We start from the raw sequence: 19193 nt of genomic DNA, 5'->3' as shown, positions 1-19193 counted from the left end.
AGCTAATTTTTTTATTTTTTGTAGAGGTGGGATCTCACTATGTTGCCAAGGCTGGTCTTGAACTCCTGGGCTCAAGTGATCCTCCCACCTCAGGCTCCTGAGTAACTGGGGCCACAGGTGTGTGCCACCATGCCTAGCTAATTTATTATTATTATTATTATTTTTTGTAGAGACGGGATCTCCCTGGGTTCCCCAGGCTGATCTTGAATTTCTGAGCTCAAGCAATCCTTCTGCCTTGGCCTCCCAAAGTGCCAGGATTACAGGGGTGAGCCACCATGCCTGGCCAGAGAGCATTTTAGTAAGGGTAAGAGATCTCTCTCTTTCTCTGTCTCTTAGTCTCTTTCTCATCCATCATGTTTGTATGTGTATATACTGAGTTGCAATGTAAATCTATTTCTTTTTGAGGTTCTCACCAAGAAAGTTTGAAAGCCACTACTCTAGTAGAATTAGAGCAGAATTCCATCCAGGAGGAACGTTTTTCTTTTGTTTTAAAAATTCATATACCTTCTTGGGGTGGTTTTATAGAAATGTTGATTTCTCTGCTTACTACCCCATTCAGCTCCATGCCACCTGCTACTAGGGTGCTTAGGGTAGAGCATGCAAACGAGAAAAATGATTTGCATAATAAAGTTTCCACCACCGTTCTGTGGGCGAGAGAGTTCAGGGTTTGGAGGCTCTGCAAATAAACAAGAGAGGAATGTTGGGGAGAGGCTGCTGGAAGCTGAAGTTTGGGGGTTCAGATGACAGAAGGATGAAAGGACAGACAAACACATAAACAAAGCTGGTGGCATGGAGGTAGGGGAGCAAGGAGAACCCAGATAGTGAGAAATTCTTTAAAAGTTAGGGGGAAAGATGGCCGGGCGCGGTGGCTCACGCCTATAATCCCAGCACTTTGGGAGGCCGAGGCAGGCGGATCACGAGGTCAGGAGACTGAGACCATCCTGGCTAACACGGTGAAACTCCGTCTCTACTAAAAATACAAAAAACAAAAAATTAGCCGGGCATGGTGACAGGCACCTGTAGTCCCAGCTACTCGGGAGGCTGAGGCAGGAGAATGGCCTGAACCCGGGAGGCGGAGCTTGCAGTGAGCCGAGATCGTGCCACTGCCCTCCAGCCTGGGTGGCAGAGCGAGACTCCGTCTCAAAAAAAAAAAAAAAAAAAAAGTTAGGGGGAAAGGAAGGTGGCAGTAGAGGGAAGGGGTGAGGGAGTCCTTGAGAAATGTTGGCACGGATGTATGATAGTCAATTTCAAGTTGTGCATTCCATGCTGCACTCCATTACTTCCAGATCCTCACACAAATGCTTATTTTGCTCATAACCTTGTGTTTGTGATGTTTTGCAGAAAGAGGGCAAAAGACAGTCGCCCCAGAACTCCTAAAATGGAGCTGAGCATGTTGGTTAGGATCCAGAGAATAGCCATGAAGCAGGATTGACCCAGGTATGGAAGCTAGGTAACCCCTTTCTCTCAAATATGCCAGGGGAAATGACATTTGAAAAGATAAGGATAAATTCTGATGTTCCATGTCTCAATGTCCCGTAGCCAAAGACTGCCGGGAACACATACGTTTTAATAGTTGAACAAGGTGGGTCTACTCATTGCAGCTGCAGCGGGGGAGAACTTACATTGTGGGGAGCTGTGGGGCGTCTCAGTGAATGGATTTATGAAGGCTTGCGGGCTTTGGTCTTGTGTTGGGTGATTTTAGGGGAGGTTTTAAGGAAGCGGGCTGTGCTCTAATTGAATGCTGTCAGGCAGCGGAGATAATTCTATGATTGGTTATCTTAACTATCTTATGCATAGGATGGGCAGGCTAGAATGAGGCTGAAACCATAGTTGGTAAAGAAGCAGCAGTTGCCCACATTAGCTCGGAGAGGGGGACGTCTGGTATTTTGTGGGTTGGGCAGTGTTCCTGCTTTGTCTATGTTCACACATGTGGAGTGGTCTTGTTTTTGTCTTGATCCATCATAGGCACAGAGTGGCCTTGTTTGATGCTGACGGTCCGTAAAGTTATTTGTGTTCAACAAAAGAATACACTAAGGTGTGGCTCATAGTACCAGGCCAGTTCCCAGATAATCAGGGTCTGCTTTTCTCCTCACTAGTATGGCTGTTTGAATCATTTTACTTGAATATTAAGAGACAGGGTGAACCCAGGGAGTTGTGAGATTGGGGTCATCAGGATGACAAACACATATGTATATGCATACATATGTGATGTAGTTTATGTATACATAAAGGTTTCCTACATAGTTGTTTAATGTATGCTCTTTAATGTATGTTGTTTAATATACATATTAAGTACCAAGTTCCCTCTGTGAAAGGAAGGCAAATTTACATTTTCCTCATTAACTGAGAGAAATTCCACAATCCCTCTTTTGACTTTCGTTAACTACCTTCAAATTTGCCCATCAAGAAATTAGGGAGCTGGGCACGTGACTCAAAATTTTCTAGTATAATTTGAGTGACAAGGTCAGATGTCTGTGAGGATGGATGGAACTGATTACCTCCACAAATTAGGATGGGATCTTGTAGATATGCAGTTGCAGCATTCTTCGTGTGCTGAGAGCTAGAAACCCTGCGGATGGCCTGAAACACGCAGTTTCCATGAGTCAGGTGGCTGGGCTGGGGAATGGTGCTGGCAATATAATGTTTATGTGGTTAAATTCAGCTGAGCTCCACTTGAAATACAGCTGGCTGGGCTTCAAAGGAAAACAGAACTACAATGAATCATTGCACACTAAAGTGGGTTAATACCATAATATCACTGAGAAATCATTTGTAATAATGGTGAATTATACAACACAACAATATGCTGACTTTAATTCCAGTGCCATATGGCTTTTGGTTTACTTTTATGCCTTTGGGGGATGGGTTGCTGTGGTTTAAGGTTTTTTGCATGAAGAAGATCATAGAAGCAGGATGTTATTTTATTAGGAGAATAGAAATCTCAGTAAAATATAGACCTAGGACATAAAATGGAGTTGGAGGAGGATTAGCAAATGCAAGATGACTTTTATTATTGTGTAGTCAATGAGAGTTGCAGTACATTTACCCCTCCTTTCTGTGGTTCCCGGGGCAGTGGGTGACTTCAGAATGCCTGGCTTCTGCTGTAGGGCTGCAGTATTCAGTGCAAACTTGTCTCTGGGTATGCTGCTTACACATCCCCGCAAAGAAGGTTATGTTCCTTGTTTTTCAGAAAAGAACTCAGGTTGAGCACATCACCCTCCTTAAAGTACACAGGACTAGGCTGGGCGTGGTGGCTCATGCCTGTAATCCCGACACTTTGAGAGGCTGAGGTGGGCGGATTGCTTGAGCCCAGGAGTTCGAGACCAGCCTAAGCAACACGGCCCGTCTCTCCAAAAAAAAAAAAAAAAAAAAAAACCAGAAAAAGCTAGCTAGGTGGGGTGGTGCGCACCTGTAGTTCCAGGAACTTGGTAGGCTGAGGTGGGAGAATCACCTGAGCCTGGGAGGTCGAGGCTGCAGTGAGCTGTGACCACTGGACTCCAGCCTGGGCATTGGTGTGGGACCCTGTCTCAAGGAAAAAAAAAATATGCAGGACTAAAAGCTGTGACTTCTAAGCATCAAACTCGTTTCAAATCACCATAGGTGCAGGTCAGTTGGCATTTCACTCAGAGAAGTGAATTTACCATTGCCCTTCTCTGTAACTCTGTTCCTCACTGTAGCCAAGTGCTCACACCTATGTCACCTGTGAACCCTGGGCCAGCCAGGTGCTGGGATTGATGCCCCCAAAGTCCTGCAATTGGCAGAACTACGTGATCGGTTGTGCATCTGCTGGTGCCTGGCTGGTGACTGTCTAGCTTCTTGGCCCGAGGTCCTACTTCTTGTTGTCTGTTTTCCTGAACCCTGGTCTTTGTTACCCTCTGACCCGGGACACCTGTGCACCCATTAAATCCTGCCTGCCCCTTGCCTTGTGACCCCTGTTCTCTATCCCCAGGTGCTCTGCCCCATGGGGACTTGCCCCAGGTTCTGGACTATGTGCTTTATTATCTCTTTTAGCTGTCCAGATTTGAATAACTTGGTTACTCTTATTTGTTTGTAGATTATAACATAAACACATTTTATTTTTCAAATATAAATTTATATTAAAATGTTGAATATGCTTTTAAACATACATATATTTCCCTGTCACTAGATCCTGAGACATCTTTGATATGACTCAGATATGTCTCTCTGAGAGGGTCATTATTTCTACCAGCAACATGGTTCTGAAGCCTAGATGTCCATTAGAACTCCCTGGGGAGCTTAAAATAATGCCTGGATACTATTGCCCAAACTGATTTAGCTGCTCTAAAGGGTGGGCCTAGGCAACCGCAGGTAATTCTAATATGTTGCCCGAATTGGGGACCACTAAGCTGGCACCATCAGCATTTTTAATGTTAGGTGAGGCATTAAAACATACCTTTTAGGTATCATTGCCAGATTTAGCAAATAAAAATACAAGATGCCGAGGAGAATTTGAATTTCAGATATATGACAAATCATTCTTTAGTATGTGTCCCATGCATTATTTGGGACATTTTTACTAAAAATTATTTGTCACTTATCTGAAATTCAAAATTAACTGGGAATCCTGCATTTTACCTGGCAACTCTACTTTTAAGGAGAATCCCATATTTTGGAGAACTTTTTTCATTTTACTGGTTTGATTGATAATCAAACTAATATGTTCTTTCTCTTCATGCTCCATTGAAAAAGCACCTGAAATCAAGTTTGTGTGTTTATACCTAGGAATTTCTGAAGGAGAAAGACTTATACATCCAAAGAAGCCAACATGTCAGCTGGCAGTGGATTTCTTTGTCTTTCTTGTTTTCTTGTTTTCTTTCTTTCTTTTCTTTCTTTCTTTCTTTCTTTCTTTCTTTCTTTCTTTCTTTCTTTTTCTTTCTTTCTCTTTCCTTCCTTCCTTCCTTCCTTCCTTCCTTCCTTCCTTCCTTCCTTCCTTCCTTTCCTTCCTTCCTTCTTTCCTTCTTTCCCTCCCTCCCTCCCTCCCTTTTCTTTCCTTTCCTTCCTCCCTTCCTCCCTCTCTTTCTGTCTCTCTCTCTTTCTCTTTCTTTCCTTTTTCTTTAGAGACAGAGTCAAGTGCAGTGGCATGATCACAGCTCACTGCAACCTTGAACTCCTGGGCTCAAATGGTTCTCTTCCCTCAGCCTCTTGAATAGCTGGAACTACAGGTGCACACCACCACACCTGGCTAGTTTTTGTATTTTTTGTAAAGATAGTGTCTCACTATATTGCCCAGGCTGGTCTTCAATTCCGAGATCAGGCGATCTTCCTGCCTCAGCCTCCCAAAGTGCTGGGATCACAGGCATGAGCCACCGCTCCTAGCCTAACAGTGGATTTCTAACTGCCCAACTCCTTCCTCCTTTTGTACTCTCTGGTCAGTGGCTTCTTCAGGCAAATTTATAATCATATCATTGCGCTGGTTTCCTCTTTGAAGTAAGTCAGCCCATAAGTCAGTCTTGGCTTGGGACATGAGAAGATTCCAAAGAACTCTTTGGAAGAACCTGGGCAGGTCTAGGAGCAAAGTAACTTGGCTGAACGGGGATGATCAAGTTCTGGGATGTGAAAAAAAAGCATATACTGTATTGGCTTTGTCGAATGGGGGTAATGTGATTATGAACCAAGTTTTCATCAATAATGCATTATTATTTTGAAGACGTTAGAAGTAACAACTGTTTGCAAGGTTTATGACAGTTCTGACATTTTAATGGGTCTTTAAATGGTGTGAATTATTAAAAAGCATACTTCAGATGAGGTCATGGACTCTTTAAGTTTCGAGATCAATAGAAATAGCCTGTGTATGCCAATGTGGTGAAAGCTATGCCAGTAATTTGTGCGGGCAGGTTATCATAATAAAATGGAACAATGAGAATCAGCCTTCTCCTTCTTACCATCCCCTCTCATCCGACATACATCAAGAAGACCAGATATAGCACAAGGATCCAATAATGAAAGTCTCTTCTGTTCCAGTTCTCATATGAAAAATACACATATATGTTGACCTTTCATTAAGTTATTATGCTAAAAATGACAAGAAGGAAAATAAAAATATAAATAAAAAAGAGATAGTATCTTCTGCCTTCCCATCTTTCCCTTAATGATCTGGTTGCTTATTTTCGTATAAATTTTGCGAAAATTGTATTGTTTATTATGCCTCCAAAACATTAAGAGTGTCAGCTAGTGTTTCACAACAACAAGAAAGTCTTTCTTCAAGTTGAATATTGTACAAGACCAATATATAAAAAACACAGATAAAAGCAGAGCTTTTCTTTTGAAGAGGGGCCCGGGATTGAGCTATTTCCGCAGTCCCCCTTGTTTTCATTTGAGGTGTTTCTGTAGAGAACCTCGAGGGTTCTAGGGAGCTCAGTTAAAAACCACTGCTGTAGACCAAGCTTCTGATTTATTTGAATTTTTCATTTAGTCTCAGGTTGTTTGAATAAGTATTTGCTGTTATTATTAAGAAGGTTGCTAATTGGGCAAACTCTTGTTCCTCTGTGGCAGGATTTGTAGAACATGGCAATTTACGATTCTTACTATCAAAATCTTGTTAGCAGAGTGTTCAGTTTTCATTGTATTGTTGCTGATAAGGAGGTGTCTAGAGATTTGCATTTAATGGCTGTGGAAAATGGTGTTTGTCATTCACTGCAACTCATCCTCTTGGGAAAGTTGGAGCCTGTAAGTACTTAGGGTTCTAATAGGTGTACTTTGTTACTGAGAAAGAAGGCAAAGGGCCCTGAGCACAAAGGCACAGTTGGAATATGGGAGAAACACAGAGTTGGCAAAGGCTCTTGGGGGAGTGAAGACCCCGTCTCCTGCTAATGGGGAGGTTCACAGAAGACACTCTCCCAGATACGCTCTGGCTTTTTACCTCTTGGAATTTATGAATCCGGAACTTAAACCTGTGGCATCGTTTCTAGATGGTGTGTGAAAAATCAACGAGCAAGGGGAAAAACATTAAAGAGGCTTTAAAATTTAAGATATTTGTGGCTGAAAATAACAGAAAAGATATCTGAAAGTGGCAATAACAATAGGAATACATATTCTGTTAAAGGACACATTTTTAGGTAGGGCAGTGCTAGAATTGGTTAATTCCATAGTGCAGCACCATCATCTAATATCCGTCTTGCCATCTGTCTGCTCCATCATCTTCAGCATTTGTTCTCTGACTTGTCTTTTTATGGTTGCAAGGTTCCTGATATGTTTAAGGCACAGGCAGGTAGCAATTTTGATGGAAGAGGGATCTTTCTTTCTGTATGTCTCTTTCTGTTCAGTGAGAAAGGCTATTGGCCGAGACCCCCTGGCAGGTTTTTCCACACGTATCATTGGCCAACATGGTAAGACAAACCCAAGCCTAATCAGTCACAGAAAAATAAAATATTTGACTTGGGCCAATCATGATTCACTTCCTTGGGCTAGGTAGAAGCCCAGTCTCCCAGAAGCACTTGTCTCTTCTATGGACATGAAAAAAAAAGAGAAGTCTCCAGTTATAGTGTACTCCATAGGTCTTGGTTATGTGATTCTTTGCCATTGTTTTGGTGACAATTCAGTGATCACCAGTTAGCCCTAGGAGTATTGTAGACATTTAAAAGCCAAGTTACTGTGAACTATTTTTAATTAAAAATAAGAACAATTCTGAAAAATATCTACATTTTACAGTATATATGAAAATTAATTCCTGATGGATTTGGGGTACAAACAAAACAAAATGAAACACCTCTTCATAAATTCTAGAGAAACTAGAAGAAAATAGCAGTTCAGATTAGAGGGAAAATGTGAACTCTCTTAGCTATGCAGTACTAGAAAGCAATGGAAGAAATAACATAGAAGTATTGCTATGTTTGAATGTAAAAAATTAAGAATTTTTGTATACTGAGAAAAGCAAACTTGTATAAATGGACAACTGACTGGAAAAACATTTTAATCAAAGGCTATTAAAGGTTAATATTTCTAATCTGTAATTTTACATCCAAATTTATAAGAAAAGTGCAACTAAAACTAGGAAAATCACAAAATATAGGAGGAGATAATTCACAAAAGTAGAAACAATAATTATAAATGTAAAAAAGCCCATACGATCTCGTTAGGAATCAAAGAAATTTAAATTAAAGCAAACTTGAGATGCAATTTTGTACCTTTTAGCACAACTTTAAATGACTGTAATATAATTATGGTTGTAGTGTAGCTGGTACACTTATTCATTGCTGATAAATTAATAAATCTTTTTGAAAAGAAAATACGATATTATTTAATGAGCGGCACAAAGATGTTCATACTTTTTTTCCCCAGTAATTCAAATATAGAAAGTTTATCTTAGCCAAATAAGAGAAGCGAAATGCTGTATATTCAAAGATATTCACTGCAGTAAAAGTTCTAATAGAAAAAAATCTGCAAACCACTGAAATGTTCAATATTATGGAAATGACTTAAAAATTATGGCATATCCACATGAACAAGTATTATTTAAATGTTAAAAATATCAATTATAAAGACATAACAACAAGGGACATGTTTAAATATGGCAATAGGACAGAATAAGAATTGTAATAGCTTATGATAACAATTATATAAAGCATTTACATGTGGAAGAGAATATACAAAGATGGAAACCATATTAGGATGATGGGTTTTTGGTGATAATTGTATATATTTTTAATGTAATTGAATTAGTGATTTATTCTTAGGCAATAAATCATCCCCAAACTTAATGGCTTCCAACAATAAACACTAATTATTTCTTATAATAGAAATAAATACACATTTATTTCTATGCATTAGAAAATTGGGAGCAGCTTAGTTGGGTGGTCTTGGCCCAAGGTCTTTCATGAGTTTGCAGTCAATAGTCTGAGGCTGTAGTCATCTGAGGCTTGACTGAAACTGGAGGATCTGCTTCTGAGCTCATTTATGTGGCTGTTGGCAGGAGGCCTCAGTTCCTGTCTATGAGGGTCTCTCCATAAGGCTTGAGTGTCTTTGTTACATGGCAGCTGGCTCCTCCCAGAGCGAGTAATGTGAGAGAGAGAGAGAGAGGGTGGAGAGATGGCAATACCTTTTACAACCTAGTCTCCCAGTTATACACCGTCCTTTCCATTTTATTCTATCGGTCAGAAATGTGTCATGGAGTTTAGCCCACATCCAGAGGGAAAGGAATTAGGCTTCCTTTTCTGAAAGGAGGTGTGAACATATTTCACATATCAAAGCATTTGTGGACATATTTAAGTCACCACAGAAGATACGGTTTCTTCTCATTAACAATATGCTGAAACAGAAAAGAGGATAACTCATTTAACATGTAGGAGGTTTGAGTGTTGAATGGTAGAAATATGGAAAAAAAAAAAGTGACCAAATTAAAATGCCAAAAAGAAAAACAAGCAAAAATCCAACCCAGAACTTAGACTGTCCCAGGTGAAAGTAATTATTTCTGTCATTGTGTTAGCCAAAAGTATGGTATTGATGCTTTGCCTCTCACATGAGTTGAGAGGGGCAAGTGGAGGAATGGCATCTTGCCAGCAGATGTCAAGAAATTTCCTTTCTTTCTAACAACATTGCACAGGTTGAGCATAACATTTTCTCAACCATCTCTGAGGGGCCTTTTCTGCTTGAGAAAGCTCTGGTTCTTAGGTGTACATTTCATCTGAATCAATAATTACCTTTGAGTGATCGCAATGCATTTGGAAGTCATTTAAAAAAAATCACAGAATGTGAGCTTTGGTCTATAAATACTAAATATGTATGGAAAAATAAAAAGCAAATGCCAGCTAGTGCTGGGGCTACAATTAGGTATGCCAGAGCATCCTGTTTGAACTTCGAAATATTTTTCTTCATTATATTCAGCTTTTATTTTTTCTTGGAAACTAGTCACTCAGTTTGGCTATTTTTCAGGCTCTGTTATCCTCCTGCCCAGCTTTTGGTTACTCTGTATGTTTCTGGGTCCTCTATTAGAGGGCAAGAGAGAAATGTGATAATGAGGATAATGATGATGATAAACAGTAAAACTCCATGGTGTCTTTGAAGGAGAGGCTGGAGAGTTTTTACAATGGATTTCTAAAATATGTTGTTTTATTTTTCATAGTCAGTGTTACATAACGAACAGAGTGTGGCCTTTGGAATTGGAAAGGCCTGAGTTTGAGTCCTTGCTTTGTCACTTCATTCAGTCAATAAAGGCTTATTGTGCCAGACACTGTGATAGATGCTAGGATACGCTGATGAAAATACATGGTACCATCTTCAAAGAGTTTGGTCCAGTGGAGGATACAGACAAGAAAAATGGCAGGTAGTTTCCAAGGAGCTAAGAAAACTGGTAGGAGGGCATTTACCCACTCTTGGTTGTGGGAGGTGTTTCAGCCAGGGAAAATATCAAAGAAGAGGAAACATACCAAGCTAAAGAAAGAAGAAGGAAGAACATGTGCAAGGCTCTAGGAATAAGAGCAAGCATTGCCATTTTGTAACTCTGACAGTAGCTCTGGATGGTTGAGTGCAGAAATTGTTGGTTGGCTAAACTGAACATTATTTCTATCTTTTTTTTCTTCTCTACCTTCTGTCATAGAGGGCTCTCTTGCAGCTAATGATAGCCATTTGATATAGTTGTCGTCAATGAGATGTTATCACGGTTTGCTGGAGGGATTCTGGAAAATTTTTTGTTTCATGATTAAGGAGGAACACTTGGCTAGCACAGACAATTGCCCTTCCTCCTCTTCCTCACTGTGAATGCTGACATAATGCATACAGGACAGCTGCCATTTGTGACCATGGAGTAACGATGCAATATACCAGAATAGTGGAGAGGAAAAATTAGAAGAGCCTGGGGCCTTACTTTTATCATGGGGCCACTGTGACAGCCCGACATTTCCTACTTCCAGAATTCCTAGGTGAAAAAATAAACTGTTTAATCCACTTTGTACCACACTTCTAATTGAAGAGAATGAAGCATTAGACTGGCATTTGAGCTATGAAAGAAGATGAGGTTAGAGTTGTAAACCATATTAAGAAATTTAAGTCCTGTACATCATGGTGACTATAATTAATAACAAAATATTGCATACTTGCATATTGCTAAAAAAGTAGATTTTAAGTGTTCTCACCACAAAAAATAAGTATGTAAGGTAACGCATACATTAATTACCTTGATTTAGCCATTCCACAGTGTATAAATATTTCAAAACATCATGTTGTATACCAGAAATGCATACAATTTTTACTTGTCAATTAAGAAAAATAATAATAATACAGGAAGAAAAGGAAAATTTAAGTCCCATCTCAAGGGCAATTGGAAACTTTTGGCAAATAGTTTCTCTAAGCCTTGGTTTTTTTATCTGGAAAGCGGGAATAATAATGTGTGCCATATGACTTGTGACGATTAAATGAGATATGTAAAATGCACAATAGGGTTGGCACTTAATAGGTGCTTAATAATCTGAAGCTGTTTTATGATGATCGTAATGATAATGAAGAAAAACTTTTCAATTATCTGTGCAACTCTGAATTAGTAGACATAGTGTGTACAACTTCTGTGTTCCCTGTGGTTTGTTCATTCATTCTTCCATATATATACTATAATTATTAATTATGGTCCAGTGGAGGATACAGGCAAGAAAAAAGGCAGGTAGCCTCCAAGAAGCTAGAATTATAATGAATAAATACGGCTATACTATATTAATAATTATTAATTATAGTATATATATAAAGCAACACTTGTTTTCTAGGTACTATGTTAGCAGACCAGGACAGAAATAGTCCTTATCCTCATGGAATTTAACATTCCATTGAGAGGAGACATAAACAAGCAAAAGAACTGGGACATGAAATAATTTCAGCTATGATTGAAATGCTTTCTAGGTTATGTAATAACTTGGTCGTGGAGAGCCACTTCTTGAAAATGGATCGCTCATAGGCAGGGAGAAGAGTTCCTAATGAATCTAAAAATGCCAAAGAAACAATAGACACTGGAGACTACCAGAGGGAAGAGACAAGGAGGGGGGCAACAGCTGAAGAACTAACTGTTGAGTACTATTCTCAGTACCTGGGTGATGGAATCATTTGTACCCCAAACCTCAGCATCATGCAATATACCCAGGTAACAAACCAGAACATGTAACTCCTGAATCTAAAATAAAAGTTGAAAAATAAAATGAAATAAAAATAAATTTAAAAAAATGCCAAGGAAAGCATATGTGGTCAATGAGTGTGTTTCCCTAGACAGCGTTATTAGATGCTATGGAGTGCTGATCGGGGAGAGGCAAAGACATGCAGGGCGACCTGAGCAGCCCTTTCACTGGACTCTTTCCAAGGTTCTGGCGAGGCTTCTTTGTCCTGAGCACATACCAAAGCCCAGTGGCACGCCATGGCCAGGGAGCCCACTTGCTTTGTAAATGCAAGCCCCCGGGCTGAATGACTAATGTCTTGGAACTTCCTTCTGAGAGCACTAAACCACTGCCAGTAATCATTAGAGACTCCTTATAAGATCTGAATAGACAAAATCATTCATGTTAAAATTAAATTGGGCTGGGCATGCTGGGTCACACCTGTAATCCCAGCACTTTGGGAGGGCAAGGCAGGTCGATCACCTGAGGTCAGGAGATCGAGACCAGCCTAGCCAACATGGTGAAACCCCATCTCTACTAAAAATACATAAAATTAGCCGGGCATGGTGGCGTGTGCCTGTAATCCAAGCTACTCAAGACGCCGAGGCAGGAGAATTACTTGAACCTGGGAGGCGGAGGTTGCAGTGAGACGAGATCATGCCACTGCACTCCAGCCTGGGTGACAGAGCGAGACTCTGTCTCACACACACAAAAAAATTAAATTAAAAAAATCAAATTCTTGGCTGGGTGCAGTGGCTCATGCCTGTAATCCCAGCACTTTGGCATGCCTGTAATCCCAGAACTTTGGGAGGCCAGGGTGGGCAGATCACAAGGTCAGGAGATCGAAACCATCCTGGCTAACACGGTGAAACCCAGTCTCTACTAAAAATGCAAAAAATTAGCCAGACATGGTGGTACGTGCCTGTAGTCCCCGCTACTCGGGAGGCTGAGGCAGGAGAATCGTTTGAACCTGGGAGGTGGAGGTTGCAGTGAGCTGAGATTGTGCCACTGCACTCCAGCCTGGGTGACAGAGTGAGACTCTATTTAAAAAAAAAAAAGAATCAAATTATTTTGAATAAAAGCAAAAGAGAGATTGTGAATTCTCCACAATTGATGGCTGAGCTTGATGGGTGAGATGACAAGTTAGATGCTGCGAATGAGGAAAGTGACAACAACAAAAATAGCTACTATTTAGTGAGTGGCTGTCATACATTGGCACTACGCATAGATTAATTCATTTGATCATCACATAAATGAATTCTGTAGTCGTTACTATTCTTGTTCTATCTTGTGCTGCATAGGAAATTGAGACTTAACAATTTTGGAAACTTAATATTTCCAAATGTTACACAGCTGTTAGGGGTGGGGTTCAGTTTGAACTCAGACAGTCTAATTCCAGAGCCCATACCACACTCCCTGAAAATTATCCCTGTTTTCCTACAGAATGCTTGGGTGCACATAGGCTGCTTCCTGCAGGTTAAGTATGGGTGTCGTCAGAAACCAGGTCATCTCATCATGGTCTGGGTAAACTGTCCGTTGCCACTGCATCAGCTGTGGGCTGCTCATGCTGGACTTTCTGTAGCATGAGGCAAATAAGCCCGTCTCTACTTAAGCCACCCAAAAGTCTGTGTTTCTGCTACTGCAGCCGAGCACTCTCCTTACTCAAGTGGGAGTCTGGGGAGTTACAGCCAAGAAGTAGCAGTCGGTCCTATATGGCCGTGGGGACAGTTGCACTTGCCCTCCTCTGGCCGCATGCTTTGGGAAGACTGTGCCAGATTCTGACCTGATCTTCTTGTAGTGTTTGACCCAAGCCTCCCTCTCATAGGGAGACGCATGCAATCTGGCCTTTGCTACTTGTGTCTCTATGTGGGACGAGCAGTCTGTTTACCGAAGGTGGATCTGCCTCCCTTCCAGTTATGACAGAGGCAGCAGAGACCTTTTGTGAACAAAATGTTCCCCTTTCCCTCAAACTGTACCCTGGTTGGGCATCTAATCTCCTAATGGGCTTCTCTGAGACCTCTGCCAAGTCTAGTTTCAGTACAAAGTGATACTCCACAGGGACCCATTTTTGTCTTGCCCACTTAATTTTCCTGGTTTAGAATCTAGTGGCATATATATGGAGCTGAGGTAACCCATGCAGTGCATAGGAGATGTACCGGGGAGATGGTACCAGGTTTAGCTACCCTGCTGTTCTCTTTGTACCATTTGTTAAACACAAATTGTTTCCACCCAGCCTTGATGTTATGAGGTGCCGTTTATTGCATAGACAACTGAATTTGCCTACTCACTGATGTTCCTGTGACCAATCTCCCCATTCCCAAGCAACCTTTTTCACACTGTAACCAGAGTTTCCTTTTCGAAGGTCTCAGGCAGAGGGGCAGTCAAATTCCCAGACCTGGTTGGGCTCACTTCATAAATATGCAGGACCATGTCCATGAATATGACTCTTCTGTCCTGTCCTGTCCCAGGGGGTAAGCTGAGTCAGAACCTACCAGTCCAGATGTGGCCACCTTACTCTTTCTCTTCCTCTGAAGCACTCTGTAGGACTGTTACTATTGCTTGAGTCCTGCCCAGCTGGAAGAGACCTAGAGATGCCCTGTCTGTGTTAAGCCTAAACCATGTGCTTTAGCCCAGTTCAATAAAAAAGCTCTGCAATGGGATAGTGGGCACAAGTCCAGTCTATAATGATGAAATGGATCATGGTTTCCATTTTCTTTAGTCACATGGGAGTTTATCTCCCTAAAGATGATCACTGGGAAGAAAATCTAAGACAGGACTCAAATATTTTGAGTTCTGTAGTCAGATGGTACTTAATAATGCCCCAATCAAAGCCCTAAAACTTATTAGAAAAAGATACTTCATCTTGTCATTACCTTCATTCTGTTTAGAGCAGGGGTTACAAACCTAGGGTTGTAAACTTTAGAAGCCAGGCAGATAACATAAATGACTAGCCTGTGAGTAATCATGTGTCCCCTCACCATCTCTTATTTCCCCATCTGTGATAGAGACATGGGTACAGAGAAACATTTCTCTCTACTGCAAGGAAAAGAAGGTCATGTTCAATGATAAATGGCAGCTAACACTCATTGTTCATGCTGGAAAGACTATAGGGAATAGGGAATGGTAGGGACTGTGGCAAACTGTGTGTCCTGTATGGGGAAGCCAGCTGCTACTGAGATCCAGGTGATTAACGTGGTGAAACCCCATGTCTACTAAAAATACAAAAAAGTAGCCGGGCGTGGTGGCAGGCGCCTGTAGTCCCAGCTACTTGGGAGGCTGAGGCAGGAGGATGGTATGAACCCGGGAGGCAGAGCTTGCAGTGAGCCGAGATCGCACCACTGCACTCCAGCCTGGGCGACAGAGCAAGATTCTGTCTCAAAATAAGTAAATAAATAAAGAACAATAAATAAATAAAGAATGATAAATAAATAAATAAATAAATAAATCCTTGTGGAAATATAGGCCTAGTGTTGGCAGAAGTTCTATGTTAAAAATAAAAAAGCCAGCCGTCAGATTCTTTTGGGGGAAACTCCTGAGTTTTAAATATTAGCTCAATATTTTAAAACAAATGGAAACAAAACAACACAATGTGGAGCCATTAACTATGTCTGAGAGCCTCCTGATTACACAACCTTTGGCTCAGAAGATAAGCTCAGACTACTTAGCTTGACACATAGACTTCTTCATGATTCTGTCTGTACTGCCTTCTGCATCTCCTACTTCTCTTCTGACGCTCCACAGCTACTCAGGCTAAATTTCAAACTTTCGCCTGAATCTACCTCCCCCTTTCATGACTCTATACTTTTTATATCTGCTGTTCCTTGCAGTGCCCTTCCCTGGCTGATTAATTTTGTAAATAATTTATTCTTAAAGATCTATGCCCAAGTCATCTCTTGTTTCAAGCCTTTCACAACCTCCCTGCGACCCCCACAATCAAGCAGAGACATAGAGTTCCATTTCTCTGGTCATTTTCAGCAAGGCACACAGTCTTCTTACAGAACTTAATCAGAATCTCTTATAATTATCCATTCCATGCCTATTTTCCCAGTTCATTACTGAGGCTGCGTCTATGTTTTCCCAGCACTTAGCATGGAGTTTGGCCCTGGGTCCATGCCTAGTAATTATCGTGTGAAGAAATGAATAACAAAATTGACCATGTATCATACATATTAGATTTAATTTTGTTGCACGATACCTTCACATTTGCTGCAATAAAATATTTGTGTGAGGGTGTCATTAGTTATCACTTTTGATGGTGTACATTTTGAATGGCTTAAAAGATAACTGTCTTAAACATATTTATATGTTGCTGACTTCTCAGGGAAATACTGTTCTTTTCCAGAGAAGGCCATCTGAAGTGATATCCTTACTCTTCAGCTAAAATATTAGTGTTTAATGCAGTAGCTTTAAATACTTTATGCTTTGTTAAAGGCTTATCTAATCAGGATAAGAAAGAGAGAAGAGGATTATATGGGAACTTGCTTTTCACAGCACTCTTTCCCCAGTGCTGTGGCAGGATTAATAGGGGAGTTAAAACAAGAATAAATACTTATGCTGTATCCGTTGACAAAGCAGTAAAGAATAGTTAGCTGTGAAATTCCATTTGTATTTAAGTTTACTATTCTAAGTACACTTCAACCCCTCCCTCTGACCACCCATGCCACTGACATTTTTCACATCTGACAGCTGGAGAAAGGAATTTTGTAAATATCTCTCTTGAGGTTAGTTTTAAAAGAAAAGGAAAGTGTGCTAAGTAGAATGGCTAAATTATAAATTTAATCAAACCTGTAATTTAAATAAGCCCCCAGTAATAATGGGCTGAAAGCTTGTCAGGGTGTGTTGGCTCTGGTTCATTTTACGTGGATTATGACAATGGAACCACAAAGCGTGGCCCTCTAAGTGCTTTTGCCCATTAACTTCGTGAAATAATTGCAGGCTTGGCAGCATCAATAACAACAAAAGTTGACACTTTGGGAAAGAGAAGTAAGTCTTTCCCCTTCCAGATCTGGCAGGAAAGAAAAATGCCTTGATGAAAGCACTGTGGGCATGTGGATATTCAGAGCCCAGAGAAAAGAAATAGGATGGGTGCATGAGAGAGTATCTTTGATTTGCTTAAATGAACATCCTGTTTCATTTTTACTTCGTCCTCTTGGCCCATCCAGCATATAATAGGATCTCAGTGGCTCGCTGCCGGTCATCTCAGCATGAGTATTCTTCAGAAAATGTGATTTACTGGAAATGTAAATTAAAAAAAACAAACAAACTAGTAATGAGAGTGAGAAAACAAGTAGCAAAAAATACCTTCCTAGTTCCAGCTTAAGCAGAGAGGAAGACACTAAGCAATGAGAAAGTGTAGGAGAAAAACCTCACTTATCTGAAGCCAGGAATTCTTTACCCTAAATCATTTATTGTAAATAAGTCTGCATTCTTGGTCGACATTTGTCTTAGAAAGGTCACAGTTTCTTCTAGTTGAAAATATTTATTAGTATCCCTGGAATGAACAACATAGAACATTCATGTTTGAGAAACTTGTGGTGCTCTAAGACAAGTTTCAGGTCAGTCAAAACAGTTAAATAGGTATTTAGACTAAGTTTAAATTAAAAAAAAATTGACTTTTGAGATTAAATCACCATATACTTTTTCTTTTGGGTGAAGTAAATTGTTGGGAGCTTTCTCAGTATTAAAATATACATTTTTACTGTCAGTTCAAAATTTACTGAAAAAGTTGCAAGAGTTTGAGTTACATCTTAAAACCAGACTGGCTTGGAGGGGGACATTTTGGGCAAAGGAAGTCATAGTAAAAGCCGTTTTTAGTAGTCCTTCTTGCGTTTAGCTACACATATCATTCCTCAAGTTTGTGACGGGTTATTGACACTGGCTGTGTATGAGGATTACCCGAGGAGCTTTACAGTGTAATGGCATCCAGGCTTCCTCTAGATCAAGCCTGTCCAACCTGTGCAACCCACAGCCCGCAGGCTACATGCAGCCCAGGGATGGCTTTGAATGCAGCCCAACACAAATTCATAAACTTTCTTAAAATATTATGAGAGTTTTTTGCAATTTATTTTTGTTTTTGCTCATCAGCTATCGTTAGTGTTAGTGTATTTTATGCATGGCCCAAGACAATTCTTCTTCCAATGTGGCCCAGGGAAGCCAAAAGATTGGACACGCCTGCTCTAGATATTAATATTTAATTTATGGCAGTGGGGAGAACGGATGGGGCATTGTTTTTTGTTTTTAACACTACCTCAAGTAATTCTAATGTGTGTTCAGAAGTGAGAACCACTGGAATCATGAAGATGGGGGTCATTTGCTCTTGTGGGTTGAATTATGTCCCCCGAAAGCTATACTGAAGTCCTAATTGCAGGTACCTGTGTGTCTTAGCCTGTTGGGGCTGCTATAACAAAGTGCCATAGACTGAGTGGCTTATAAACAGAATAAATTCACTTCTCATAGTTTTGTAGACTGGAAGTCTGAGATCAGGGTGCCAGCATGGTCAGGTGCTGGTGAGAACCTCCTTCCTGGTTGTAGACTGCAACTTCCCTTTGAATCCTCACGTGGCGCTGAGAGGGACAAGAGAACTCTTTAATAAGGGCACTAATCCCATTTATAAGGGCTCCAGCCTCATGATCTAATTTCTTCCTGAAGGCTCCACCTCCTAATATCATCACCTTGGGGTTAACATATGGATTTGGTGGGGGATGCATTCAGTCTGTTGTACTGTGAATGTTACCGTAGATGTAATAAGTTAAGTTAAAATGAGGTCCTATTGAATTAGGGTGAACACTAAATCCAGTATAACTGGTATGCTTATAAGAAGACGAGAGACACAGAGAGACGTAGACCCATAGGGAAGAAGGTCATGTAAAGACAAAAGGAGAGATTGGAGTGATGCTGCCACAAACCAAGAAATGCCAAGGATTGCCAGCAACCACCAGAGGATATGAGAGGCAAGGAAGGATTATTTTCCAGAGCCTTTGGAGGACGATCCAGCCAAGACCTTGATTTCGAACTTCTAGCCTTCAGAATTGTGAATGAATACATTTCTGTTGTTTTAAGTCATTTGGTTGTGGCATCCCTAGAAGCAAATATACCTGCTACTCTGCA

At 40.6% G+C, this 19193-nt stretch overlaps 1 protein-coding gene across 2 annotated transcripts in view; it reads left to right on the top strand.

Annotated features, from left to right (window-relative positions):
- The window catches only part of ASB3 (ankyrin repeat and SOCS box containing 3), a 194307-nt gene extending 192656 nt beyond the window's left edge, over positions 1–1651 (top strand). For both annotated transcript variants that reach the window (XR_004033312.1, XR_004033311.1), the window contains exon 12: positions 1342–1651. The gene's annotated coding sequence lies outside the window, so the exon portion shown is untranslated. The remainder of the gene's footprint in view (positions 1–1341) is intronic.
- The last annotated feature ends 17542 nt before the right edge of the window (positions 1652–19193 follow it).

This window comes from Nomascus leucogenys, chromosome 14 (assembly GCF_006542625.1).
Source record: "Nomascus leucogenys isolate Asia chromosome 14, Asia_NLE_v1, whole genome shotgun sequence".
In the NCBI taxonomy this organism is placed as follows: domain Eukaryota; kingdom Metazoa; phylum Chordata; class Mammalia; order Primates; family Hylobatidae; genus Nomascus; species Nomascus leucogenys.
This window is presented reverse-complemented; position numbering and strand designations above follow the sequence as displayed.